The sequence below is a fragment of the Dermacentor albipictus genome, chromosome 5 (genome assembly GCF_038994185.2).
Source record: "Dermacentor albipictus isolate Rhodes 1998 colony chromosome 5, USDA_Dalb.pri_finalv2, whole genome shotgun sequence".
Classification (NCBI taxonomy): Eukaryota; Metazoa; Arthropoda; class Arachnida; order Ixodida; family Ixodidae; genus Dermacentor; species Dermacentor albipictus.
In genome coordinates, this window is record NC_091825.1 from 132328198 (window position 1) to 132354785 (window position 26588).

Consider the following 26588-nt stretch of genomic DNA (forward strand, 5'->3'; position numbering starts at 1 on the left):
CGATGGCCGTGATTCCCCCGGGGAAGATGCATGCGCGCAGAACGCGATGCTAAGGCATGAAGCGCGTGGAAGAGACTATACCAGGGAGATACGTGCAACACGTGCTGCATACGGCAGCGTCTTCCCCGCATACCCTCCGCCACATCGGAGCCCACTTCTCCTCAGAGCCGCACGGGCCTGTCTCAACGCCAAGCGAGAGTTTGTTCGGAGCCCTATCTAACCCACTGCATAAACACACGGGCGCGCCAGAAAGAAACAGGCACGCTCTCTCGCTGATGGTTCCGCGGTTTTTTTTTTCCCTGTCATAGATTGAGCCTCGCGTGTCTTTCTTGTTCGTATTTCCACGAGAATCTCAGCGCGCCCAGAGTCGCGGCCCCGGCGCCCAAGAACGCTCTCTGCTCCTTCTCGTCCGGGCTGGTATCGTATCGCCGCGAGCGTACTGCTGCGAGGGAGAAGCTCTGGCGATAAGAACGCGCGTATACGCCTCTGGCTGGTCGGTCGCGCTATACTCGCAGGCCCCGTGTTTGCATTACAGAGAAACACGTGATTCAATAAGAAGACGCTGCGAGTCCCACGAGAGATTCTTGACGGCGAAGGATGCCATCGCGCCGATGTTTCGACGGGCAACGCCACTGATAGCGTTCTCAGTCATCCAGTTCCTTTACTGCATAGAGAGAGAGAGAGAGAGATACATGGGGTGGGAAAGAGGTTAAACCGAAAACACTCCGGTTTGCTAACCTTCACTGGGGGAAGGATAAGGTGAACTGAGAGCTTCACCGCAATGTCTAGGTTGCGTTTGCGTTCTCCATTGCTTTGCGCGTGCTCGTCAGATGGTTCTTGGCGCGCTCAAAGATATGCATTTTTTTCCCTTAATACGGTGCCTGTCACGTACTCCTGTGTTGCAGGATCTTGAAAATCTAGGAAAACGAATCACTTTAGCTGTCGGAAGGCAATGAACGAGGTGATCGGCATGAGCAACGAAATAGTGCATCCTACGTTATCTGCCTGTACTGACTGACAAATCAGATTCTTACGAAGGCAAGGTCGTTAAATTACCAACAGAATGCAAGCATTACACGTAAGGCATCCAGTTTGTGTAACACCTTTGTTATTTGTTGTTTACTTATGTGATGTGACAAGACGCTTTTGAGTCACAGTTAGTTATACTTTTTCTCCGCTTCATTCGCCGCCTTTCTTAGTCGGCATACTTACGTGGCCATAATAAGGTATATGAGATACAGTATGTTAGCCAGATATGCTCTGCGAAAGTGCGCAGATATATTCATGAAAGCAATATATATCGTCCACCTTAATGTTAAAGCCGGCATACAAGGAACATGCGACGGGATTGCTCGGAAATAGAGCTTCTCAGTCTACTCTGCGCATTTCCGCAGAACTTACTTGGTTAGCCGGTGCTCTTACCTTTCTAGTCACAGATTAATTCTGCAGTCTTTTGCTCAAGCCGGGCCATCTCTTGACCATGTTGCTTCACCTAATCTTGCGTAGAAGAGCCAGCGTCGTGGCATCTACTCATACTATATAGCTATTCTGACGATAGTACTCTGTTACCAGTAGACTCTATCCGCCCTGCAGGACAACTCAACTGAATTTTTGAACTGTAGAAAAACAACGCTCTTCTTGCCATAAAGTTTTCCCTCTCTCTCTCTTGCCCTCTCAGCAGGTAACCAAGATTTAAAGCATCTGCTGCGTACTTTGATGTCCAACAAACCCAGTTCACTCAGCCGCCTGTCAATTCTAAGCTATACTTCCTAAGCAGCGCCGAAGTTCGGTTCTTTCGCGGCTTTCGAGTTATCGAAAGTCATGGGAGCAGGCTGCAGATGGAAACCCTACATCTTGTTCGTCATTGTTGTCGTCGTCGCTTCCCACCCTCTCCTTCTGTACGCCATTCTCCTCGCCGGTGCGCTCGGGATCTGGCTCGAACTCGGTCATGCAGGCACACCGTTAGGGCCTTCGCTCCCAAGGAAAGCCTTCCCTCTCTCGTGCCCCCCTGACGGGATTCACTCGTCACACTCTTTGTCAGCCCGTCGCTACGCCACCAACAGCGAACAGGCGCCGCGAGGCGTGTCGCCAGCGTTCGAGCGAGGACAGGCACCGTCGCAGGAATCAAAGAGAGATTAATTGCCCTACGTGCCAGACGGCGGCACTGGGCGAGCCACTTTTCACCCGTGCCAGTATCGATCGCCGGACTTGGCGAGGAACGAGTGGGTTGGGAACGAAGGACGGGCAGAAGGCTGCAGTGGATGCAGTGACGAGTTGGACCGTGAAATATGCGACGCAGCTGCGGCGTTACACATTCGATGCGTCAAAAGCTGAGAAAGGCCCGTTGCAACACCTGATCGCGTCCCGGCACTCGCTTTCGCGGCGTGTTACATCATACACGCGTAGTTTTGGTTTGTAATTTCGAGTGTAAAAATGGCAGAGCACAGGCATTAGGAAATACGTACGCTAGCAGTACTGGGCGGTGGAGATAAGGTGGATCGTGCTTTTAATGCTATTGTCATTCGTTGGGAACTTCACCCAGTTTACGGCACGTCTCTATGTATTTATGCATGTACGACCGCACCTATGGACTCGCCTCTTTCCTGCCAACTTTGTCCACTGGCAGTCCATGGTCAAATGAGTAGAGCATTCGGCTGTTGTGCTGAGAGAACCGGGTTCAAAACGAAACCGTCGGTTCTCGCAATGCGTGGATCAGGATATCATTGCGGCCTTCTTTCGGCCCTTGTCCTTGACCAACGCCACCTTGACACAGATTGACCAGATTTACATAGCTGATCAATGTTCACGCGTCAGCTGCGCGCTAGGCCGACAGCGGACTTTCCTACGCTCTCTCTCTCTTACAGGGACAGTAATTAGACAGTTTTAGTATAGCGTATAGCAGCAAACGCAAGGAGTTGGCGTTAGCGTGAGCGTTGCGTACTCCACACTGTTCATGCGTTGTACGTAAGCGGTGCTGGATTCTCTTACGCACGTACGTCATTTTCGGGGTTTACAGTTGAATGCTATGCACGCAAGGGGAGCCTTACGTACGGCAATATGACGCCAGTCGAAGCGAGACCAGGGGAGGTACTCTGTAAAAGTCCACCTAGTGGACATGTCCACTAGGTGGACTCTTATACCTACCCTGGTTTCGCATCAGATCTATCGAGCCGTCGGCCTGCACTGTTCGACTCATTCGTTCCCCACTAATGCTCGTATTTGCTTTATATTTCTGTGATGATGCTCGGACAGCGGGGCACTGGTGACAAATGGGCATTGTTTTCGACATACCTTCTCAATTAGCGAGGCAGATAGGCTTAACGAGATAGTTTGTTCATGTTTACTGTAGCCGCGTTGAGATGCCACTAATTACTGTCTTTCGCTAAAGTCTTTCGCTCATTCGCTTGACCTAGGATGTGTTCCGATTATGGCCAGCATCGGAGACAGTCTACGTAAACGGCAAATGAGACAGCCGAGACAGCTTCGATGCCACGTAATGGAGCGAGTTTAGAGCTGTCTGGAAGACTTATCGAAGAGGCTTCTGCGACGTGATGCCACCTCCCGGCGACAAGGAAAAGTTGAGAAAAGCACACATTATTTCTTTATTTTAACTATTTGCGCCTGCGAACCTATGAAAAGCAGGATGTGACTGACATTAAGGGGCATAGGAAAGCATATCTACGTTATCTTGTGAGCAGGCGACCTTCCCGTCAAGTTTCCAAGCGTCCAGCTCAGCTGCCGTCTTGTTTGGACAGGAAAGAAGCTTGCATCGTTTTTGACTTCGATGTTGTCTTGGCGGAGCTGTCTACTTTGACGTCTTCGTGAGAATTGGAACGAGACTTAAGGTGGCCGCTGTCCACTTAGCCGTCTATTTTACGTCTATGGTGAGTATTGGAATGCAGCATTAGCGAGGCTCTTGCGGATTCGGCACTGGATTAGCTCTCCATATCGTATGTCTTCGTGTTTTTACACATAGGTGGCTCCATATATGGTTGCGCTAGCGTTAGCGTTTTGCTCCGTTCCGCTACTCTAATGATATCTTCGACTGGTTTCCCATACCCCGAAGCAGAGTCAGGCAGATCCGGCGTTTCCGGAACTCGGAGGTAGAGGACAGGCACGCCAGCCGAACCTGCGCCTCGCCGTCGGAGGAGAAAATGGCAGATGCGAAACCACGTGACTATAATGCCAAGGTCCGATGTTTCCCCTATCCAAAGATTCCGGCGCTGCAGGGAAAACCGGTGGACGTGCCGAGGGACGAGCGTTCGTCGAGACGCCAGCATGCAGTGTCCTAGGTTGCCTAGGTTACGCTGAACCGTTATCAACAGCAGCGACGCTGTGCTGTGATGACATTGCGGGAAACGCTTCAATCTCGACGACTGCTCCGGAGACAGGGCTCGGAGCGCCTCACAGCGCTCCGCTCGAAGATGGAGGAGGGCGATCGAGAAGAACCAGCCGAACGCAGAGAGCGCGGCCTCTTTCAACCAGTCGAAGACAACGTCGCCTGCGAGAGCGCTCTAGAGCATTCAGAAACGACCATCCGAAGATCCCATAAAAGACTACAGTTTGTGCCGCGCAATGGAGCCTTTCTTAGCGTTAGCGTTGCGTCGCACGCTTTACGCAAGCGTTTTACGGTATAAATTGTCTATTAGGGCTATTTTTTTACATACACTTCGTGCAGGCTCGTGTGGACGAGTGTAGTGCCAGGCAGAGGCTATGACGTCGTGTGCTGCACTTGAGTGGCAGGGCTGTAGCCAATCAGAGTCGACTTCTGCGTCAGCAGACGAAAAGCGCCTAACTCCTCACTTCGCACTTACTGGCTGCGTATATGCCCTTGCCAGAGACTCAACACCAATGTGCGAGTTTCCTTACATCAACAAATCTAGAAAAACTCCAGCGAACTGCATCGCGAACATGCAGTGCACGAAGACAACTTCTCGTTGCGTATGACACAGCGTGGAGTCTGAAGCAGACCGCACCATCCTTGAGTAAGATCATTTTGTCTTCTTGGAAGATTAAGTCACCTTCCTCTGTCACACATGGACACGCCAGCGCTTCGCTACCGTCCTCGCAGCGAATATTAACTGTCGTCGCTATATCAGCGCCGACAGTATAAACGAAATGTCACGCGCTTGCAACGCCAGCCTTGCTTGTTTGTCATCTGCAGCCTACACTCGCTGAAGCTTCAGTGTGGAAAGTGTAGTTTTCATGCTACACTGCACCTATAAAAAAACTACTTCGTGTAGGTGGGCGAAGCTACACTTTTCTACACCAAGTAAAAAAAAAGGCAACTTCCTACGCTAGCTACACTCGTGTAGCCAGCGTAAGTAAAACAAAAGTTGCAGTTCTGTCCGAAAGGCGAAGCACCCATTGCTATACGAAATTAGTAGATAGCTGTACGAAGTAAGGATACTAGTTTTATCGGCCGTATAAACTTGTAAATATTCGCCTACTAACCAAATCACAGAATATGGAAGCGTGCCTGAGTGAGGACGTAGAAAGAAACAGACACACAGAGACAGGGCTGTCTTTGTGTGTCTGCTTCTTTTTACGTCCTCGTTCAGTCGCGCTTCCCCATTCTGTCATAATTCCAACGAACAAGCCCGTCAACGTGTTTTAACTAAGTTAACCGGCAGGGTATCGAGCGCGCACGGGTAAACATGAACACATCTCGCTCGGTGACAGCGATGAGCGATTTCACTCTATACACTCTAAAAACAGTTTGCACCCTTTGGGGTGTATATTTGTCCCACAACAATAATCGTGATCTGCCTTGCTTGCGTTTCCTTTCTTGAAAACTCGGCGCTCGCTACTTTCCTGTCGAGAATGCTGCGTCACACTGATAACGCGCATGCCGTTCGTGACCGGGAAGTACCGGGCTCGCAGCGTTAAAGAAAGGAAACGCGGGCAAGACAGATGACGATTATTGTTGTAGGACAAATATACACCCCTAGGGGTGTAACTGCTTTTAGAGTGTAGCCGTCATTGTGTATGCAGCGCCTATGGTTTCCTGTCAGAACAGGAGGTCATACTCGAGCAATCACCGTACGTAAAACGCCTATTTAGGCAAGGATACCGCATATGCTCTGGAGGGCCAAGTTTTGGGACTGGCAAGACGTCTACCAGAGGTGCTGCACGCAACTTTGGAGCTGTGGACAACCAAGTTTACAGCATACAGTCGGACGACGCGAGCGTCCGGTCTTCGGCGCCGCGTCGATTTGTCCGGGCCGCTTGTGACCGACCAACTGACAAACCGAGAAGCCTCACCAGCGCTGGCGTCAAGGTTCTTCACCACGGGCGCTGTACAGCACCAATGCACCGTGAAAAAGCGACCAGCGTTCGCCTTCGCGTCGTCTGCTTCCTCCGCACCCGCTTAGAGGCCCATACATCTTTTTCTTTCTTTTTTTTTCGCTCCATCTATGAAAATCTGCTCTGGCCCAGGACACCGCTCCTTCACGTCGAATTTCGTTTATTGCGGTATTATTATTTCTTCGAGGCCAATGAAATGCCGACAGACAACACTTCAGTTCAGATGTCGCTGTCCATTTGAAAACTTTTTTCGCCACCCTCAAGGGCCTTCTTCCTCCGCCTCCGATGTCAGACTTCGCGAAGTGGGCGCAATATAAAAGGGGCCCTTCTACAGTGGCTCCACTTCAGGAGTTTCTTTTTCCCACACCAACGTCTCTCGCGCAACTAAAGTTAAAAGGAAAGAATAATAACCACCAAGTTACTTTTTGTATACTTACTGCTCTAAGGTCCAACGCACGTACCTTCTTCATTGTCGTTTCTTTCCTGTCTTCCACGCTTTGTGTTCGCTGATCCTATCGAGTCTGTGCAAGGCGCATTACAATTCTGGACTCGCCCGAATTCGACCTGTATTGGCTACAGTCTACTACGTTCGAAATCTTTATTTTTTCGGCCGCCCTGACATAAACAGCAATGAAAGAAAAAAAATATTTAGACTTTTAAGAGTAGAGGATAGTAAGAATGTGTTCTTTTCTCTCATATACTTTTGCTTCATTCACTCACCGTTTCGTTCGCCAGAAAAGGGACAGCAGTCGTCAAAACACCATTAGCGCCTGAATTCTTTTCGTATAAAAATAAAAAAAACGAAAATCCGCTTTGTAGCTGTCTGTATGCCCCTTTCTGTGCTCTCTCATTGAATTCGTTATTTAGTGTTCTGTGAGACATTTTTTGCTGCTTCCCTTATACTGATCTTCTTTCTTGCTTAGTTCTTGATGCAAAAATAAAGCAAATTTACCTCGTACTAAACGCAATTCTCCCTAATTCCATAGTTCACGCTTCTCTTTTAACATATATATATATATATATATATATATATATATATATATATATATATATATATATATATATATATATATATATATATATATATATATATTATATATATATATAAGCACACAGCACACATAAGCACACAGCTCAACTTCGGTAAACTTCGCATGGTTACACTACGCTTTTGCTGTATTTGGCCATGATTTCCACATTTTCAGCGTGCGTTTGTTCTTGTACAATGACACAATTGACTAAATGTTGTGTCCTATGGCTCTATAGCAGGAACGAAGCAATGTTTCTTAGTGTAAACTGTACTCTCTCTTGCTGCATCGCTCGGTCGTTTCATAGTTCTTTCCGCGGGTCTGAGTCGCAACACGCAAATTTTGCATTACTATTTAACAGCCACCATAATCGTTCTCGCTTCCTCATTGGTCATTTCTTCTGACGCCTGCGGTCATGTGCACTCGTCTAAACGCTGCATCGAGAAAAGCAAATGCTTGCTGCTGTGCTTCGCGCGGCGTTGGCTTAAGCGACACAGCGCGAAACAAAGTTCGGCCTCCGTTGTTAAGGCCGCTGTTGGAATGACCCCAGCCACGAAATGTCGAGGTTGCAGCGATAAGGCAAGCATATAGGACTACTCGCGCTTGGCAGAGTTTGCAACTGTCTCGATCTCGCTTAAGAACCTGTAATGGACGAGACATTAAAATTAATACGTTCTGGCTACGAATGCGGCTAAAGCTCACGTTTACGAACCCTAGATTCCCCTCTTTTGACTGCGCGTTTGATAGAGATGACCAATGCGGTAGAAATGTCACCGAGGAAGCTTCAGGATAATTATGTAATTGTGACCGCTGTTGAGTGTTCGCGTACATTTCAAAAGCAAATGAGATATCAGACGTTCTCATCCTACCGAGAGCGCAACAAGCCTACATTACATTTGGAACGTTTTCTAGCAAGCCTCCAAAGACCTTCTCTTTTTATGTTGGCCAGAACCCACTGGGACTGGAGCCTTTGCGCCATAAAAGCACCTAGAGTTCGTAAACAACGAAAGACAGCAGCTGCGGATCCAACCTTTCGGCGAGACGAGCTACGCTGGTGTACTCCAAAAGAAGGCACGCTGTTTTGGGTACTCACCTGCGAAGGAGAAAAAAAAACAAATGCGCACTTAGCACTGCGAACGTACGGGCCGCACAAAAGCACACGAGGAAGCTTGAAAAAGAACACGTGGCCGATAACCCTCATGGCAACAACACTCGAAAATAACCGAGCATGAGCAAAAAAGAAAGGAATGAACACTGCACTCACCATCGAAGCAAAAGCATATCGCATACCGACAAAGCACGAACATAGTTCATCAGTAGAAATGGGCTCCGTTAAGCTTTTTTCGAGATTACACAGCAGGCAAACACTGGTACCCGCATAAAACAAGCAAGGAACTGGACGTGAAAAGCGATATAGCATAGGCAGACGTTCCATGGGGCAGAAAATGTTACAAATATTTTTTATGCACGTGTAAGTGGGCAGGCAACAACGAGAAGCCGTTGAAAGGAAACAAAGTTCATTTAATGTTATCCATGTTTTTTCTTTGTTTCTTCAGTGGTATCCGGTGTGGTTAATGACATTTTTGCTGCTTTTTGTGACCCCAGTTCCTTCATCTTGTTTTTCTTCATCTTCTTTGGCATGCTCGTTTTGCTAAGTGCAGGGTTTTCAGGCTGCACCCTAACGCATCTTATTGAAAATCCCGATTTTCAAATCTGCATAAGTGATACGCAGAAAGGGCAGAGGTTAATATGCACAACAAGACACTAGCTCTAGTATTCGCAGGAAGGTGGACGCCTGGATTTACACATGCTGTGTCCTTCTCCAACTGGACTAAAATTTTACGGCAAGATTGCTTCCATTTTGCCCAAGTGATTTAGCGACAAAATGAAAGTCAGTGAATGAATTAGCAAATGCGTAAACGAATAGTTAGTTAGTTAGTTAGTTCGTTAGTTAGTTAGTTAGTTAGTTAGTTAGTTAGTTAGTTAGTTAGTTAGTTAGTTAGTTAGTTAGTTAGTTAGTTAGTTAGTTAGTTAGTTAGTTAGTTAGTTAGTTAGTTAGTTAGTTAGGGAACGAACGAACGAACGAACGAACGAACGAACGAACGAACGAACGAACGAACGAACGAACGAACGAACGAACGAACGAACGAACGAACGAACGAACGAACGAACGAACGAACGAACGAACGAACGAACGAACGAACGAACGAACGAACGAACGAACGAACGAACGAACGAACGAACGAACGAACGAACGAACGAACGAACGAACGAACGAACGAACGAACGAACGAACGAACGAACGAACGAACGAACGAACGAACGAACGAACGAACGAACGAACGAACGAACGAACGAACGAACGAACGAACGAACGAACGAACGAACGAACGAACGAACGAACGAACGAACGAACGAACGAACGAACGAACGAACGAACGAACGAACGAACGAACGAACGAACGAACGAACGAACGAACGAACGAACGAACGAACGAACGAACGAACGAACGAACGAACGAACGAACGAACGAACGAACGAACGAACGAACGAACGAACGAACGAACGAACGAACGAACGAACGAACGAACGCATCATCGAGCGAAAAAACAAAAGAATCCCTCTCGGCACGAGCTGGCAAGCTAGAGCTTGATACTGATTGCTTGATACAAACTACGCACGGGACAAGCTTTGAAATGCGAGCACAAAGAATTTGGAAGTGCAGCTTTCTTAAAATTCCCGAGGCCCAGCGGCCTGGCTAATGCAGGCCTCACCGTCCCGCAGATTTCGTTCAATGAGACAATCAGAGTTCGCTCATGCGAAACCGGTTCCAAGAACGCTGGTGCGAGAAATGAAGGAATTCGTACAATTGCCGGAACAGAAATCGAAAACACGAAAAGAGAGAATTAGGAATAACGGATCCCTCCTGACACGCAAAGAGAACTGAATAAAAACACGGAGAACGGGCACTGGAAAGGGGGCACCCAAGACAAATGCGCCTGATTTCGATGAGGCCAATCACGCATACGCGATGCGAACAATTCTAAGACGCTCTCGAAAAATGTCCGCTTTCTACTCTTGGTATTATTTTCTTTTTGTAAACTTTCCTTTGCCCAAACAGAGAGAATCTGCCATCTGCCTTAGCGCGGTTGTGTATTCGCGTTGCTTAAGATTTTGATCTGCTTCTCATAAAGAAAAGGCACCACAGTAACATCTCCGAAGCACAACACAATAATTTGCACGTCGTTCGTGTTCCTTTATTCTATCATTTTTTCCGACCCTATATCTTGGCTATTCGGTGCACTCTACAGCTATTCAGACTGTACGTAATACTATGCCGCCCTCTTGAATTGCGATCTAATCAAACAATCTTTGTTTGAAGTTTACTGCCCTGTCAGGTCGCTTTTCTTTATCCTGTCTATACGGTCAAAGACACATCTACGGCCAATCCTTATACTCTACGTCAATATAAAGTGGCACTGTAATTGAGATCAAATACTGCGGAATCCAATAAGGAGGGAAAGTAATGAAGTCTACTTCGCAAATGGCAATAATTTCTTCAGGCTGTCGTTGCCAGTAACTGTGTTGCTTTTGAAAGTGGGAAATTTTCCGGACATGCTTCACCAGGAGTCACCAGAGAGTGAGGTGGAGTGTCAAGCCTAACCCGAAGCTAATGAGGAGCACGATCATGTGGAATCATGGAACCCTACGACACTTGTCCTTCCGCGTCAGTGCATCGCACGTCCAGCTTCAAACACGGGCCCTCGCAGCCCTTCGGAGTCAGAATAAGACTTCTACCCCGATGCACATCATAATTTCGAAGACGTGTAGCCCGCGAGCCAAACTTATAGGTGAAAGGCTAGGCTTCCGCGCAAGCTGGTTGGTAGGATGGCGACTTACCATTCCCATCCGGGCGACGGTCCGTACCAAAATCATGGTGCGCCACCACACTCAGAGCTTCGCACTGATAACGATTATACGTATTGGTTTTATGACTCGCTCTACTCGATACATGATCACGTTCATTTGACCACTCTTCTGAGCATGCATGTCTTTGACGTGCGTCTCCCAAGTTGAACTTAACGTTCTGGTTACAAGGACCACGAGCATAACATATTCGATCGTATATTTTTTTTTTACATTTACGTTACTAGGATTCTTGACCTTACTGCTATGAGTAAAGGAGTAAGAGTGTCCACGTCGAGGTGCCCCCGTCACTTTTATTACTTATGCAAGAAAACTCGGCAAAATCAAGGGTGAAGAAAGCTTAATGAGAGGAAGGACGGAGAGATTCGACGAAGCAGCATGTCTGTGGCTTTCTCCTCCAAAAGAACAGAGCAAATCTCCAGCTCAAGATGAGGGAAATAAAGTGGGCCGCCACCTCACAAAAATGCTAGGCTCTTTCGCAAGAGCAAAGCGAAATTGCACTGTGGCAGTTCCGAGCACTTTGCTTAAGCCTAACTTATTCACTTTACTTAACTCGACGTTAACCTGCTCGTCAAATTATTCTAACCAGCAACTTGCACGACCGCCGCACGCGAGCAATACACACGCCGCCAGAGAGAAGTCCTCAGAGAAGAAGAAGAGAACAATAATAATATGCATGTCTCTTCATTACTTAAGCAGCCAGTGACAGAGGACGAACAAACAAACGAACAAACTTAAGCAGTCAGTCGGCACTTAGTGCGCACGCCTTGACTGAAAGTCCGTTCAGCCGTACCGGGCATACGAGGACACCTTTATGGCGACTTGCCGCGCTGTCACCTTATTTCCTTCACGTCTTTGCCGACAAGCTCCGAGGCTGCAGAAACGTTCGTGGCACATTTGCCCTCAGCAAAGCACGCCCTGCGAGCGACCAAGGGAGGCGAGAAAAGGCGACGGTCTTGAGGGATAAAGTCGTGGGGACAGCGGCGACAGAGAAATTTAGTGACGAGGCGCTCGAATGCGAATGGGAGTCCTGCATTGTGCGGCTAATGCCAGCGCGGTATGGTCAAGGCTGTCTCGCAGCTATAATGGGACGGGTCGCGGGAGAGAGGAAAGGCTGCGACGAACGGCCTCCTCCTCCCACAGCCACGAGCACGCGCGGTCAAGAGCGTCGACGGCGTCGAATGCGTCGCGGAAAGAGGAGCCGAGGTGACGGGATTCCGAGTGAATGCGGTGTCTATGTAGCGATCGTGAGTGCATCTTGTAATCGGTTGTACACGTTCGGCCGAAGTGCTACTACAAGGTTTTCGAATTCGTTCAGCCAGTAAAATACAGTGGCAGATCACGGTGAATTTCGATGAGCGCTACTTACCCCTGAATTTTATAACGGTGGCAGACGCTTAAGCTGTAAACTGTGTTTACTGTCGCTGTTGTTTAATGTGAACCCTTGTGGATGTAGCACTTGGGTACCTGTTCTCTGCTTGCCCTTGCATTAACGCACTGCAAACATTTGTAAGCGCTGAAAAACGCGTCTGTACGCGTCTTCACTGAAGGTGCAGGCAGGAAAAAAATCCTTGTCCACACCGTGGGGCTTTGCACTCGCCTCTGCTCAACCCTTTAAATCCAGCGAAAATTGTCTCACTCCACGTCATCAAGGACATCTCTATCAAGGTCTTGACAAAGCGTTCGCGTGCGTGGCCGATGTTATGCGGTATTCTTTGTACCTGTGGAATAATCGCCATTGAACTGCGGCAATAAACTCTTCATAACGTTCGATTACAATTGCCTTCGTCAAAATAATGGCATAGTGACACACATTGCACTACAGCTATCCTACATTGCATTAAAACGCGTATACTGAGCTTTGTAGCAACCAACCAGCGCACTGTCTTATCATCCCCGTAGACAAAGTCCAAAAATAACGCCTAATGAGACTCCCATCTGGCTCGCTCCCCAGTGTATATAGAAAGCAGGCCTGCGAGGTTGGGCGTCTTGGTCACGTCTTTCTCAAGCGGAACGTTACGGCATCGCACTAAACCAGCCAGCCGCTAACTTTTGCTTCACCACCACGTTTCCTTGTTCCATAAGCTCGCACTGCAGGCGCAGTCATTCACTCGATCACAAGTTCACTGAAGAGCAAGGTCGCTTAGGCCCGCAGCCACGCTTTCCCTGAAAGCAAATTAGAAACGCTAACGAAGCAATCCCCGATTAGCAGTCATAACACGCGGGAGTCGGGAAAGTTGGATAAAGCCGACACAACTGCCACAATGCAGGCTTTTTTTCCTGATTATCAGCGGTGCACCTAGCGTCAGGCCGTCGCCGTAAACGGAGCCGAGATTAGGCAAACGAGCACTGCAGCGTCATAACGGCACTGCGACGCGCTCTCCAGCAGAAGTGCTGTAGCTTGGCGCTAAGCGGGGGGTCGCACGTCACAACGTAATGTGTGCAAGAAGAGGGAGATAGGGACTGTCAACCACGCCGTGTACCTCCCCGCTATTCACCCTCCCCCGCAAGACTCAAAGCGCGCTACGTCGACTCCGTCGCGGCGAATAGCCCCGTCGCCCTTTTTTGCCCCCCGACAAAGACGCCGTCGCCCATTTGCAGCTCGCGAATTACTGCGCGACAGACAAACTATACTTTCGCGCCATTATGGCGCGCCGACGCGCTGCGACCATCGGGGACTGCGAAGACGCCTCGCGACTAACTCTATCACTCTCTCTCTCTCTCTCTCTCTCTCGCTCTCTCTCCCCCTCTTTCTCTCTCTCTCTCTCTCTCTCTCTCTAACGCTGGGTGCCGATCCTTCTCACCCTAACGTCGCGAGTCGCGCAAAGCGCCGGAGCATCCACTGTCTGAGCTGCCAAACCTACTCGCCTTCGAAATGAGGGTCCGCCTGATGCGACGCCACGGTTGTGCGTCAAGCTCGCGTACCTGCAAACAAGCTTTTTTTTACGCTTGCGGGAGTGAAGCTTAACCGGGAGCCGCACTGAATGGTCACACCCTTCGCATGAGCACTTTATTTCGTTTGAAACGCCAAAGGGAAACGGCGAGACGGTTAATGAGCCTAATTCTGATGAAGTATAGAAAGAAAAAAGAAGGAACCGTGCACAACCGGATTTCATGGGGAATAAGCTATCCGGTAATGGTTAAGCGCTCCCAGACACAATGAACTGAGGTGACTCATTGAGTTTAGCACGCGAGAGCTGCGCCTAACCCATAAGGGACGCCCTAATCGAGAACGACGGATGAATTTCGATCACGTCAGCTTCCTTAATGGGTACTGAAATCTAGGCACGCTGGAGTTTATTCACACTGCTTCTGCCAGAATGCAGTCGCATCAGCCAAGAGACAGCGAAGTCATTCAGCTACGGAATGCTATAGCCGGTGAGCGATGGAGTGTTCGTAGCAATACCTATATTGCATTAATCTAAACAACTGGTGTCAGTGCACGCCAAGCATGATGCCTAATCACTGATTGTAAGAGGGCGATCGGGATGGAGGCATGCGTATGCATGTTAGACAAGAATGCGTCTTTTCGTAAACCATGTCGGTAAATTAAAGGTATGACCTCATCCGAAACAGTTAACGCTATTATATGGCGCCTTCGATTCTTCATGCCGCGTTCCGCGTTGGAACAGTATGAGTTGTTGTGGTGCTTCTTGACAGTGCTTCCGAAGTCTTCCCAGTAGTGCTGCTGTCTTCTTACACCTGAAGTAATTGAGTTCATAAACGTGTCCTCAGCAGTAATTCACACAGTACACTCAGTTATGCGAAGCCAGCGTAACACCATTATCAAAACAATACCTTTATGTGCCTATAATGTTACGAATAGGCAAAGCGTTGTGGCAAAGCGTTGCATGGCTACGGTGAATCTTTTGTGCGGAGTGTAACTAGAAGAAGCATAAACCAACATGCTCGCTAATGTAGGCCCAAAGCTAAGAAACGCGTTCGAAGACTCACGAACAAGAACAGCATATGAATTTCACACACCAATTCAAACTGAGACAGGTATGATCGAGCTATATTAGTAAAAACTTTACAAATTGGAAAGTTGAAATACATCAACTTGAATATACACATTCAGGCAAGAAACATTCGCAAATATTTACTGATGTCTGCATTGCTCCTTCGAAAATCAATCGCTATCACTCAGCACCACTTAGTTCGCCTGCTTGGCAATACCATACTACTACAACAACCTCGCATGTCTTCCGCCCGCCTAATAGCGTTGCTTCAAACCTGAAATCAGCCGTGCAAAAGTGGACCCACACAGCGCCAGTAACGCAGCTGGCCATCTATGCGCGCACACTCTCTGCGTTGTCTCCCAACGACCAGACATTACCATTCCGCCACGAGAAGTAAAACCAAGAATGTAACCAGGGTGTGCAAGCTGAATATTCGCAGAAACAAACCCGTTCAATTCTATCAGGGCCTTCCTTTCAGCATTTCAGTTCCAGTTTCTCGTTCCCGCGACATCCGCGCGCAGCTCTTTAATGCGCTTGTCACCACGTGGTCTCTCTCCTTATCTGTCAGCGAACTTAATGAAAGCAGCCGTATAGCTACCAAAGAAGACGTGCCCTTTCCTTCGTCGGGGCTGTGTCTTCTTCGCGTCGGCGAGAGCAGGAAAGAAGCAGCGCACCGGCCGAACATTGGGGCTCGGAATATTTGACGATGAATCAAAGCACTGATCGCTTTCTTCCAGCTCCTTCCTTTCCCCTCATCTCCCTTTTCTTCCCACTCCTTGTTCCTTCCCTGGAAGACGGGTCCCCGCAGTGACAGGATGATGACGGCCGTTCGATATGAACAATAGCAAGCTCCGTCAGTCGCTCTTTATTTTTGAATTATTATTTCTTTCTCTCAACTTTACGCCCTGGCGGTGTGTGTTTTTGTAAATTCGTTTACTTCGCCCGAGACGACGACCACGACCCCAATACACTCCCTTGAAGCGGCAGCCGAAGCGATGTTCTGTGGAAAAAAGGCAGGCGATAGTTTTCGTGTGTGAGGGAAGGAAGGGGGAGTGAAAGGGGGAGGGGCGTCAGAAGGGGCACCAACCATTGTCTTACGAATCGATTCTCCGGGGCAAGGCAGCTGTTCGCGGTTGCCCTTTATGGGGCAATTCCCGGCCACGCTCAATAGTAAACGAGCCACCCGCTTCGCCGCTTCGTCGTATAGTCGATACAGAGCCGCTTGGCTTTCGTGTTCCCGCCAAGTCCAAGGGGTCTTTCTCGGCGGGAACTTTTCCGCTGGGCTTCCGTTATGCGGTTTGAACTTTAGGAAGAAAAGAAGCGGGGGGAAACAAGTGGGTCTGTAATCGTACGATGGGTCGTAGCCCCCGCTCCTGAATGTAAATGCGTATTTTCGTGAGATTTATTATTTGTTTTCTCAAGGTGACTGGAGGCGGCTTGACCCGACCTCGCTCAGCCTTCGTGAACTTTCCTATCGGAGGGAGCCTTCGCTGACTTCCCGTTGCTCGACTGTATGCGTTGAGTGCGCAAGTTACGCATTAGTCCTTAGTCTCATGGGGTATTTTCTGGGTGTCTAGCTTGTGCGTTCTCTGAGTATTTTAGTGTTCTTTCAGCTTGGGCATGACGACAGCTACTGAAGAGCAAATTTACGCAGCCAACCGCAAAATACACCAGAAGTTCCCTTTCAGTTTGTTCTCGAGAAACGTTTGTCTCGTTTTCGGGCTACGTGTTGTAAGATGTGGTAGGGAACACCTGGCGACAAAAAAAAACAGCTGAGTCCATCTTTGTGAAAGATACAACATTGCATAGCTATGTCCGCTTCCTTTGATCCCACCTGTGGAAGTCGCACATTATAGCACTCGAAACTTTCACTGTGCATCTGCCACTCTTTGCTTGAATAATAAATTTTAAAGTTAACTAAACTATGTTCAAGATGGAGCTTACCCCACTTCGTTATTGTCGTTTTCTTTTTCGCTTCGGTGCCAGTTCGAACAACTGGAACTACTCTACAAGAATAGCTAAGAGGTACACAATATGAACACAAAACCACAAAACGCATGTTTTATCGTACAAGTCGTTTATCCATGAAATTAAAAATAGAGCTTTTGCGTTCTGGGTGCATACTGGGCTTGATTTCAATTAGGAAAGTCTTGCTTGTAGCATCAGACGCGTCGATGTCTATTCGCGGCCGCGCTAGAAAGCTGGCACTGTAATGCCGGCGTTTCAGTGGGGCCGTGGTCTTCGTTTGATCACAGACGCCTGAGTGCGGTGGGTCTTACGGAGACACAGGGGCCTGGGAGGTCCCAAATGTCCTGTCAAAATGAAGTTTTTCTCCTCCTCCTCATCGCCCTCTATTGTATAATGGACAGCGTTCCTTCCACCATGCGATAACAGCGTGCCAGGAATGCTGCGTCTTGCAGAAACGGATGCGTCTTTTGCTCGGCGCCGACTCTCGTAGACACCGATGCGTCTCCTTCGCGTCATGTGTCGGAATCTAGCGAGAGCTATTATATCTGCGAAAGTGGAGAACCGCGAACACCCACCTTGTATTAACGCGACAGCGCCAAGGACCCCGCGTCCAAGGTAGGCCGTTGTTCCAGCAAAAATCATTTCGAACCATGCATACCCAACCACGCAGGCATTCCAAGTAGCGCAAGGAACTTACTGAACTAATTGAATTTCTCAAGGTAGAGTGCATAAGAAAAATCGTAAATTACGACTATCACACAACCTACAAATGTGATAGCGTCGCATTGTAATTTGAATGTACGAGAAAACATAATTACGCTACGCGGAAACTCGATATACAAACACCTTCGCCTGCGTTTATGCCATTCATAAAGTGGTCATGGCCTCCGAGATCTGAAAGGCAAAAAATGGGGCGCCCGGTTCCTTGCAATACCTCCAGATGGCGCTCCCCTCCACTGCATCGCGGCCCCACGCAAGAGGCCGCGTTTCTACCAGAAAGCTCGCCTTCGCGCATAGCGTTCGCCATCAGCGTTTCCGGCTAAACATTACGGTAACATAAGCTACCGTTGCCGGCAAGCGTGAGAAGCAGTCGGAGATCTTTGAATGCTATCGCTTTCCATTTTAGAGGCGAAGCTCGAGTGTACTCCAAATTTTTTTCGCATGGAATTTATGAAATGGCTTGTTTCCTTTACGTATAACTTCTAATTGCGAAGTTCCTGTTTGGTCCGTGAAAAAATATGATTGTTTGCTTCATTAAGAGTACTTCCTACGCTTTTTTTGCTAATAAGCTATGGTATCGTTTGCCGTAGGACATTACTGCAGTGCACTGTGTTCGTCTACACGCGTAGTTGAGTGGCGTGCGGCTAAGCGTATAATCAGAGGGGACCTTGTAGTAATGTGTTTCCCCGAAGAGCTCCACTAGCGATTCCAGCTATTTGTTTGCGCAGCGTCATTTATAGGTTATATCAGTATTCATGTTAACTTTTGACGTAGATTACACGTCTCCGATTTGCCTTAGGACGATTTCAATAATAGTATTTATGCACCGAGAGGGCTCAGGTTAAAACACCAAGCAAAAAAGAAAAAAAAAACGAAACGCCATGACGTCGAGCGCCCTAGTAAAACCGAAACTGACATCGCTAACAAGACTTTTGGACTACTTGGCGTATTAACAACACCACAGAAGCTCCACCCACGCAGCCTTGGCTGTGCTGCCCAGTGGTGCTACCGGACGCTGGGAGGGGTCGACACTGCGCCGGAAATGCGTCTGCCACCATGGCCTTCGAGATTGCAGGCGCAGGAAGGTTAACCTGCCAGCGGGGCAAATCTCGGAGGTCATTCTGCCACACGAATGGTAGGCGTAAACTACACAAGCGTCGTCATCGTCGTCGTCGCGAAACTAAAATAGGCAAATTCAATTCAAGTGCCAGTCTGTTTTGCCATTTCCACATTGCGAGCCACGCATTCCTTTTCTCAAGATTAGATCTCTGCTTGCCTTACCCCGTATTCAGAAATGCATCTTAACATGAAGTCCAGGCTTGATTTGATCTAAATGACGCCTGTCATGAACGCACCAAAAAGAAACGCAATGAGCGTCTTGGGGGCGTTCGCACCAGGCGTCACTTAAGTCAAGCATGAGCTTCGCGTTAAGATGCGTTTCTGAATAAGGGGGTTAGTCTTTAAACAAAACATTGCTTTGATTATCGAATCCCAAGAACGGAATCTTCTGCGCATGAACATGACATGGCACGTTTCCAGCGCTTTTGAAAGCGAAGCTTTTCTTTAAGAACCTCGCCAGGTTTCGTCACCGTGGAAGCTGCGGCCTGACTGTTCCCTTGCCGACTAGGCCAACCAATCATAACGGAGCATGGGCGCCGTCCGCGCCGCTGGGTTCCTTCTGGCATCATCAGAGTGCACTCGTCTCCGCGCGTCCGCGGCAGTGGCGCGGCACGAGCCACGCGGGGGAAAGAAAAGAAAGAACCAGAAAGCTCGCCTTCGCTCCTCCGCGGCTGCCCGATAATGAGGAAGTAGCGCTTCTTGCGGATAGAATGAATTCGAATTGCACTACGTACGTAGCGTATGCTGCCTCTGAAACCACGATGCGTTCAAGGTGGTGTTTGTGCGTGTGCGTGCGTGCGTGTGTGCATGCGTGCGCGTGTGTGCATGTGTGCATGTGCGTGTGCGCGTTTCAACTCTCAAAACGGCCGGACAGTTAAGATACGAAACAGCATTGAAACGTTTACAGGTGCAACCATCCTGGTATATATTTCTGTACACCTACGCATTTGTTATATCTACTGAACAAACTTTATCCGTGTTTCCGCGTACTTGCGTTAATGGGAACGATAAATATAATTATTGAATTAATGCCTGTACATTCAGAAGCATATTTATAATTCCTGCAAAACAGAATACCGAGTCAATAAAATAAATATACAAAAGACGCTAAAGCGTCCGCGTACATTCAGACGCGTTTAAGAAAATTGAAATTTCATTTTGATGCGTTCTTTTCTAAGGTACACGCATCGTTGCGATAGAAAAGAAAATATTTGGTACGTTTTGTTATGTCTCTCTCTCTTTCTTCTTCTTCTTCTTCCTGTCATATTACGTCTATTCGCGAGGCACGTGCAATAGGTACACGAGGAAGATAAAGAAACAAAAATGTTCGGATTCACATAACTCTTGCTTCAACCGTACGCCGACCGCAAATCCTGCCTTCTTTTGTTGTTATTGTTTTCTATCACGTGGTCTTGATATTTTCCTCAACGATTCTCTCCTGCCGTTGCCAGCCGCGCCATTTGCAGCGCGAGCAAAACGCGGTTTCGAGCCGACTTATTTATGCGCTGCGCTTGGAGGGAACGCAGCAGCGAAACCTGGTTTTACGAGTCGCGTTGTAAAAACGCTAAGGGTTCTTTTCGAAAACAAGAATGCGGGCCCAGGTGGTTTCGATGTTGCTTTAGACGCAGGGCTTGCATTCCTTGCCGTATCTCGGGGAATCGGCGCTCCTGTGGCCTAACGGATAAGGCGTCGGTCTCCGGAACCGAAGATTGTGGGTTCGAGTCCCACCAGGGGCGTTTCCATTACTTTTGTCAATCTTGCATTTTTTTTTTACCCAGGAATACGTCAACACAGTTTTTCAGGGCCTGTTATGCACATACAACTCAATTTTGCGTCTTTTTCGAAAAAAAAAACGAATATTGGCACTGCAAGCGAGGAACATCAGTGTAGAGTCGCGAATATTTGTTCATATTTTGTATTTTTAGCATATTATTTGATTATTGTGGTACAGACAGATATATTCACAATGCCTTGCTACGGCGTCCCAGTTTTCGAGGTTATCCGACCACCTTGGCCCATTAGTTTTGGCGTTCTGCTCCTGAGACCGATGACGCATGTTCAACTCCCGGCCTACGTGGCGGCATTTCGGCGGCGGCAAAATTGCAATGACGCTCGAGTACTTAGAGCTGGCTGCACGTTAGGGGGTTAAAATTAATCCGAATCTCGACACCAGAGGCTTCCTTGGTAGACCCGCGCTGCTTTGGGACGTCAAACCTCGTGAATCGCTTATTCCTTGAGGGTAACTTTTCTTCAGTAATCACTTCGCACGTGATCGTTAAGTTCACGGTACGGATGCGAATGCTCTTCCATATCTTTCGTTTTCGGTTCGTTCTCTTTATTCTTGTAGCATCGTGCGGGAGGTTAACCCGTCCTCTTTATTAATAATTTGGACACAAAATAAAGCGTGCAGATTAGGGAAGCAGCGCATCAGAAAAGTATGGCTGTAGACCGATCCTGATGCTGCAGTGCATAACACTGTATGCGTCCTTGCAAGGCTTACTGCGATCTGTAGTGTGAGGCGACTCCGGAAGAATTTGTAATCCAAGGCGTAATAGGGGATGAAGGTCGATCCTTCTAATGCTGCCACATTATAATTTCTTATGTGTGGCCTAGGGCCAGTGAGTGATTTGTTTGTTTGTTTGTTTCTCCTCATCCCGACCTTGAGTCAGTGGCCGCAACTTGTAAGAGTACTTGGAATGGATATTTGCGGTTATGCGAGTGTCATTAAGGAGTGTACCGAATAAATGAAAAGCGGGACATCAAGATAACTGGGGACGGCACACTTTCTACATCACGCGGAGATAAAACTTCAAAGAAGGTGGCACACACAAACGTCGAGCTCAATGAAAGACCCCACGCACAAACCTCGAGCCAGATCGAGTGCTTCGAAAACGATTCGCTTCGCCGAGATACCCGCTTCACAGAAAACAGAGAACCGGTGAACTTTGCTTTCTCGGCGGACGAGCACCATGCCTTCCTTTTTTTTTTTCTCTCGCTCTTCATTATACGTCCCTCCACCGCGCTTTTGTTTCGTCCCTCGACTTAGACGCGCTCTACTCGTTTACGCTTTCTGTATCTTTCGTTGGCGCATCAAAACAAACCACCGCTGCTTTGTACCTAGCTGGTGTGTTAAAGAAACGACGTCGAAAGCAGCTCGCTGCCGCCGGGCCGGAGAGATAGCGCGGGCAAATGTGTTGCGAATCACGCACAACACTAGCGTGCGCGCTTTGTTTGTTCGTGTTCCTACGTGCTTCTTTTTTATTCGCGTGCGTGTACGTGTGAGTAGGCTCGCCTGTGCGTGTTGTGTGTGCGTGTTGTGTGTATTGTGTGTGTTGTGTGTGTGCGCGAGATCCCATTCTCTGGCATGTGAAAGTAAATGAAAGAAACAAACAATACAGCTACAGCAGTGCGTACTCCGGCTGCAGAAAATTAAAGAAACCGAGATTACGGCGTACAGGTGCATTTCGTAATAACTCTTGAAAGAACCACGGTCCCTTTCTTTTTTTTCAAGGAATATACGTGCAGTACTGCTGCTTCCATGCGCAGCCAGTGTCTATCAAGATGAAAGACAGAGGGTGGAGGGGCGGGGTGGGGGGGAGGCGCAGGAGTAGAACAAGCAAATTAAGTTTGACACTCAGAAACAAACAAAAGCGGTGTGCGTAAGAGAACAGCAGTGGAAAAGCACGTTGGGAACAGGAGGCACCACTCCGTGCCGCCGCAGTAGTCCGAGTTCGTTATTATCAGGTCGCGTTGCAAAGCACGAACAGAAAACTTCGGACGCTGCAGCTACACACGCGCGCTCGGCGTATCGGCTCCTCTCTCTGAGACTGCGCAACATAAATTTCCTCTGGTGACAGACAGCACAAAGATAATGTAAGACAAAGAAAGGAGTAACGAGAGGTAAACAAAGCACCAAATATCCTCAACGCTGAGACAGTGCAGCTTATTGAGATAGGCGAAGAGAATGGAATGGATGCGAAAAAAAAAGAAGAAGAAAAGAAAAAAAAAACGAAGAAAGCCCATACAGTGCGCGTCGACGTTGGCTTCCCGCACACGCTCTGAGAACAAACCCATGGCCCAGAGCTCGAGGCTGGTGTCAGAGGGTGTTGTAGGGAGCGACTACCGGGCCTCTGTAGCACAGGGCATGAGAAATGGCCGCGCTGGAAACTGAAGGGAGAGCGAACGCCCGGCACAAACAGGGAAAAAGAGGAAGAAGTATAGAGAGCACAGCAGGCAGGCGGAGACGCAAAGTTGGGAGGGTAGGGGGGGGGGGGGGGCTGTCCCAGGCCAAGGTGCGTATACTGCTACCAGCACCATTACAATCGTCGAGGTAATACCGCCTGCGTTCTCCGTGCCTCAGACGGCATTCGCTCGAGAGGCCCTCGCTTCCGCAAGGCTGCCGTACCCGCCTCGACTTCTGTAATAAGAAGTGGCCCCGAGTCGTAGCGCCGTGGAAGGCTCGTAAATCAAGCAAGTGGCCGATATGAATCACCTTCCACTCCGTTCTGATACTCTTTCTCTTTCCTCCCGCGCCCTCTCAACCACCCCACCAGTGCGCGTGTCCTAGGAGGTGCGCTCGCCTTCGTCCTCGAGGCGCTTTTCGAGGCCCAGTATAAGCTGCTTCGCCGGAGATATCTCCTGCAAAAAAAAAAAAAAAACAGAATGCGCTGCTCGCATTCCCCGTTTGTTGTAAGTGCCAGCTCACTTGCTTCGCTTTCTTCCTTATCAGTCGTTTTTTTTTATATCTCTATCTCTCTCTCTCTCTCTTGGTTGTTGCTTATGCTCATATTCGTTGTCTCGTTTCTGCGCATCCAGCAACCGAAATTACCGTTATGAGAACTAAAAAAAAATATAAGGCTACTCAGAGGCGATTCACCGGCGCCGATTTTACGATTACCTCACGTCGCGTTCGAAGTGCGCTCACCACTTACGACGGCTGCGTCGTAGGTGCGGTACATGGGTAAAATCTTGATGTTGGCAATAAAAATGTGGTCGTTCATCGATGTATGCCTTAGTTTTTTTTCTTTAACGTTGCGGAACTCGGGAAAAGCAGTGGCATATTATTTCTTGTGCCCACTCATTTTGCCCTAATGTCGTGTCCTGACGATGATTATATCTTGATCAAGCGAAATAAATTTTCGGTGTGGGATTGTAAAGCAACTCGATGTTTTTATGATAATACCAAGAAGCGGAGACTTTCAGAATCTCAGAGAGCCAGGAATAAGTGAATTTTTCACGGACATACCTTCAAAGAGAAAGAAAAGAGAGCATTGCGGGGAGTACGGCGCCCATCAAAGAGAAGTAATCTGCGCTCATTTTCTGCGTTTCTCCGGAAAAGCTTGGCCGACAAATCACGTATGTGGAGGCACACGGAGCCTATAAAATCGACTTTCATCGAGGTTATTGGGAAATGATATTTCCAGAAAGATGAGCAAGAAACTTCCTAGAGCTATGACATAAGCAGCAGTAGTTAAGGTAACGGCAGGCCTTTTCGAAGTCCACGTTTCCCGCAAGTTAGATGAAACTAGCCGCATACAACACAGTGCTTTTTACCGTCTACAATCTTGTTGCCCTTATTTAATATTAATTTCCGCAGTGTAAAAGTCGTTAGTCTGAAAACCACTATTGGATGGAAGTGAGCTGTTAGCTTGTCTATTCTTCGATTATTGCAAGAGGCACTGTTAAATCAAAAGGAGTGCTGGTGGGCATTAGGGAGCGCTAAAGAGAAAGAAACTGCAAGCTCTACCTCAAATGTCAACGACCACAGTGTTACCTACCGAAATGATACAAATGTAGCGCGCCTGTGTTGTAGGATAGTGTAACTGCGCGTTTATACGAAGTGCACTACCGTCGCAGGTCTTAAGCTATGCGTTGTAACTTCGCGCAGGATGCTATACGAAACAAAGCAGGGGTCCGAAGTAATGGCCGAAAAAAAATTCACTATTAATGAAAGGAACGAAATTGTAACTGTTCATTACTTCTTTGCGACGATGCTTTGGGACGCAGAGGAGCACAGGCCTCTGACACACTTGCAACATATGGCTTGCTAGCGCTCCTGATTCTCAACTCCACCTTCCGCTTCTGTGCCACGTTGTGAATCAAAGGCTGATAGACCTCATGACAGCGACCACTGGCTCGGCACGCATCCATTGCGTATCTTACCATTATCTAAGTACAGGTGGCTGTTCACTTGTAAGTTTTCGTTCTTATTTATTTCATTCCCTTTGTGTTGCTCCCGTGCTGCCTCGTTCGTTAATTCTGTACACGTGCATGACCTGCGAGATCGCGCCAGTGCCTTTGCGATATCGAAGGACGCGTCCACAGTGTGTAGTTTCCTACAAAAATCACTAGAAGAAAACCTGGTGCTAGCGTCTACGTTAGCTGCAAATATGGCGATTATTCCAGCGGATGTATCATGAGTGGTAATGGATTTGCATAAACTTTGCTTGTCTGGCTTTAAACGACACAGTGAGTTCGCCAATTGATCATTTTCAATAAATCTTGAGTTGTAAATGCAACCATTTGCAGGCATTATGCTTGTGTGCAGAGTCTCATTACCTCTACGTGTTTAGAAAACTACTATTGCTTCGAAATATAGAGATACAAATATAGCCATGAGAACGCATGAAGCCGCAAGAAAGGATATTAGACAAGATAAGGTGCTACCTGCCATTCTCATGGCAGCTGAAAGATCGCAGTGCTGCATTCCCTCCCCCTCCCCCTTCAATAATTTTAGCAGAAACACTAAGCATACTTAACAAACTGGAAGTACGGGGGACTTAATGAAACCTCCATTAGTTGAATAAGATCAACTGCTTGACACGTTGACCTCCTCAACGGAACACCGGAAGAGGCGCTAATGAAAATTTCGATAGAGATCGCAACAGGGCTGTCTCTGCAACAAGCAACAGTTGTCTCAAGCCACTCCGTTGTTGCAGCTTCTCCGCGAAACGAGGAGCGTAGGTGCGACCAGCAACAAAACCACAAGAAGTACCAAACGGCACGCATAAACATGCGTTGTTTATTGTTTCTGCAAAGCCGGGCAGACGTGCGCAGGACAAAACCACGTTAGCCTAAACGCATCATTGCCGCAACATCTGCATTAAAAATGAGAATAATAAAAAAAGCAGAAGAAAGAAAACAGAGAAAAAAGGCCGAGGACAAACCATCATTCTACAAATATTTGGGAGTTAGGCGAAATAGTGCAGCCAAGAAAAGCATATCAAAAGAACCGCACGAAAGTTATGTTCACGTAACTTGCATATGAAAAAATATGCGACGAGTTTCATGAACATCCCGGAATCACGCGCACCCAACGGTATTTCAGTAAACGCGATTGGCTTACAATAAGCAGGTTACAATAAACCAGCGAATGCCCAAAACTCCAATTTTATTTCTCTATCTCTCTTCTTTCGCTTTGAGACACTGCTTCTTTTGAGACACATCCTCCTAGCCGAGAACGCATTCCTGTCTCCGGCAAAGACGCGGCAGCAAGGGGGAGAAGCCTGCTACATGCAACACTGGCTGGTTTCCCAAAGTTAGCTTGCGAGCTCGGCTAAG

At 48.0% G+C, this 26588-nt stretch overlaps 1 protein-coding gene and 1 non-coding gene across 5 annotated transcripts in view; one reads left to right on the forward strand and one right to left on the reverse strand.

Moving 5' to 3' along the window:
• Positions 1-26588, reverse strand: part of LOC139060093 (glutamate receptor ionotropic, kainate 2) — a 636178-nt gene that overhangs the window by 146355 nt on the left and 463235 nt on the right. The window contains exon 1 of one of the 4 annotated variants that reach the window (XM_070538909.1): positions 8365-8427. The exons of the other annotated variants lie outside the window; for them this stretch is intronic. The gene's annotated coding sequence lies outside the window, so the exon portion shown is untranslated. Of the gene's footprint in view, positions 1-8364; positions 8428-26588 lie in introns of those variants that run through there. 4 annotated transcript variants of the gene reach the window in all.
• TRNAR-CCG (transfer RNA arginine (anticodon CCG)) lies at positions 20692-20764 on the forward strand. The gene has a single exon. It is a non-coding gene; the product is annotated as a tRNA-Arg (tRNA).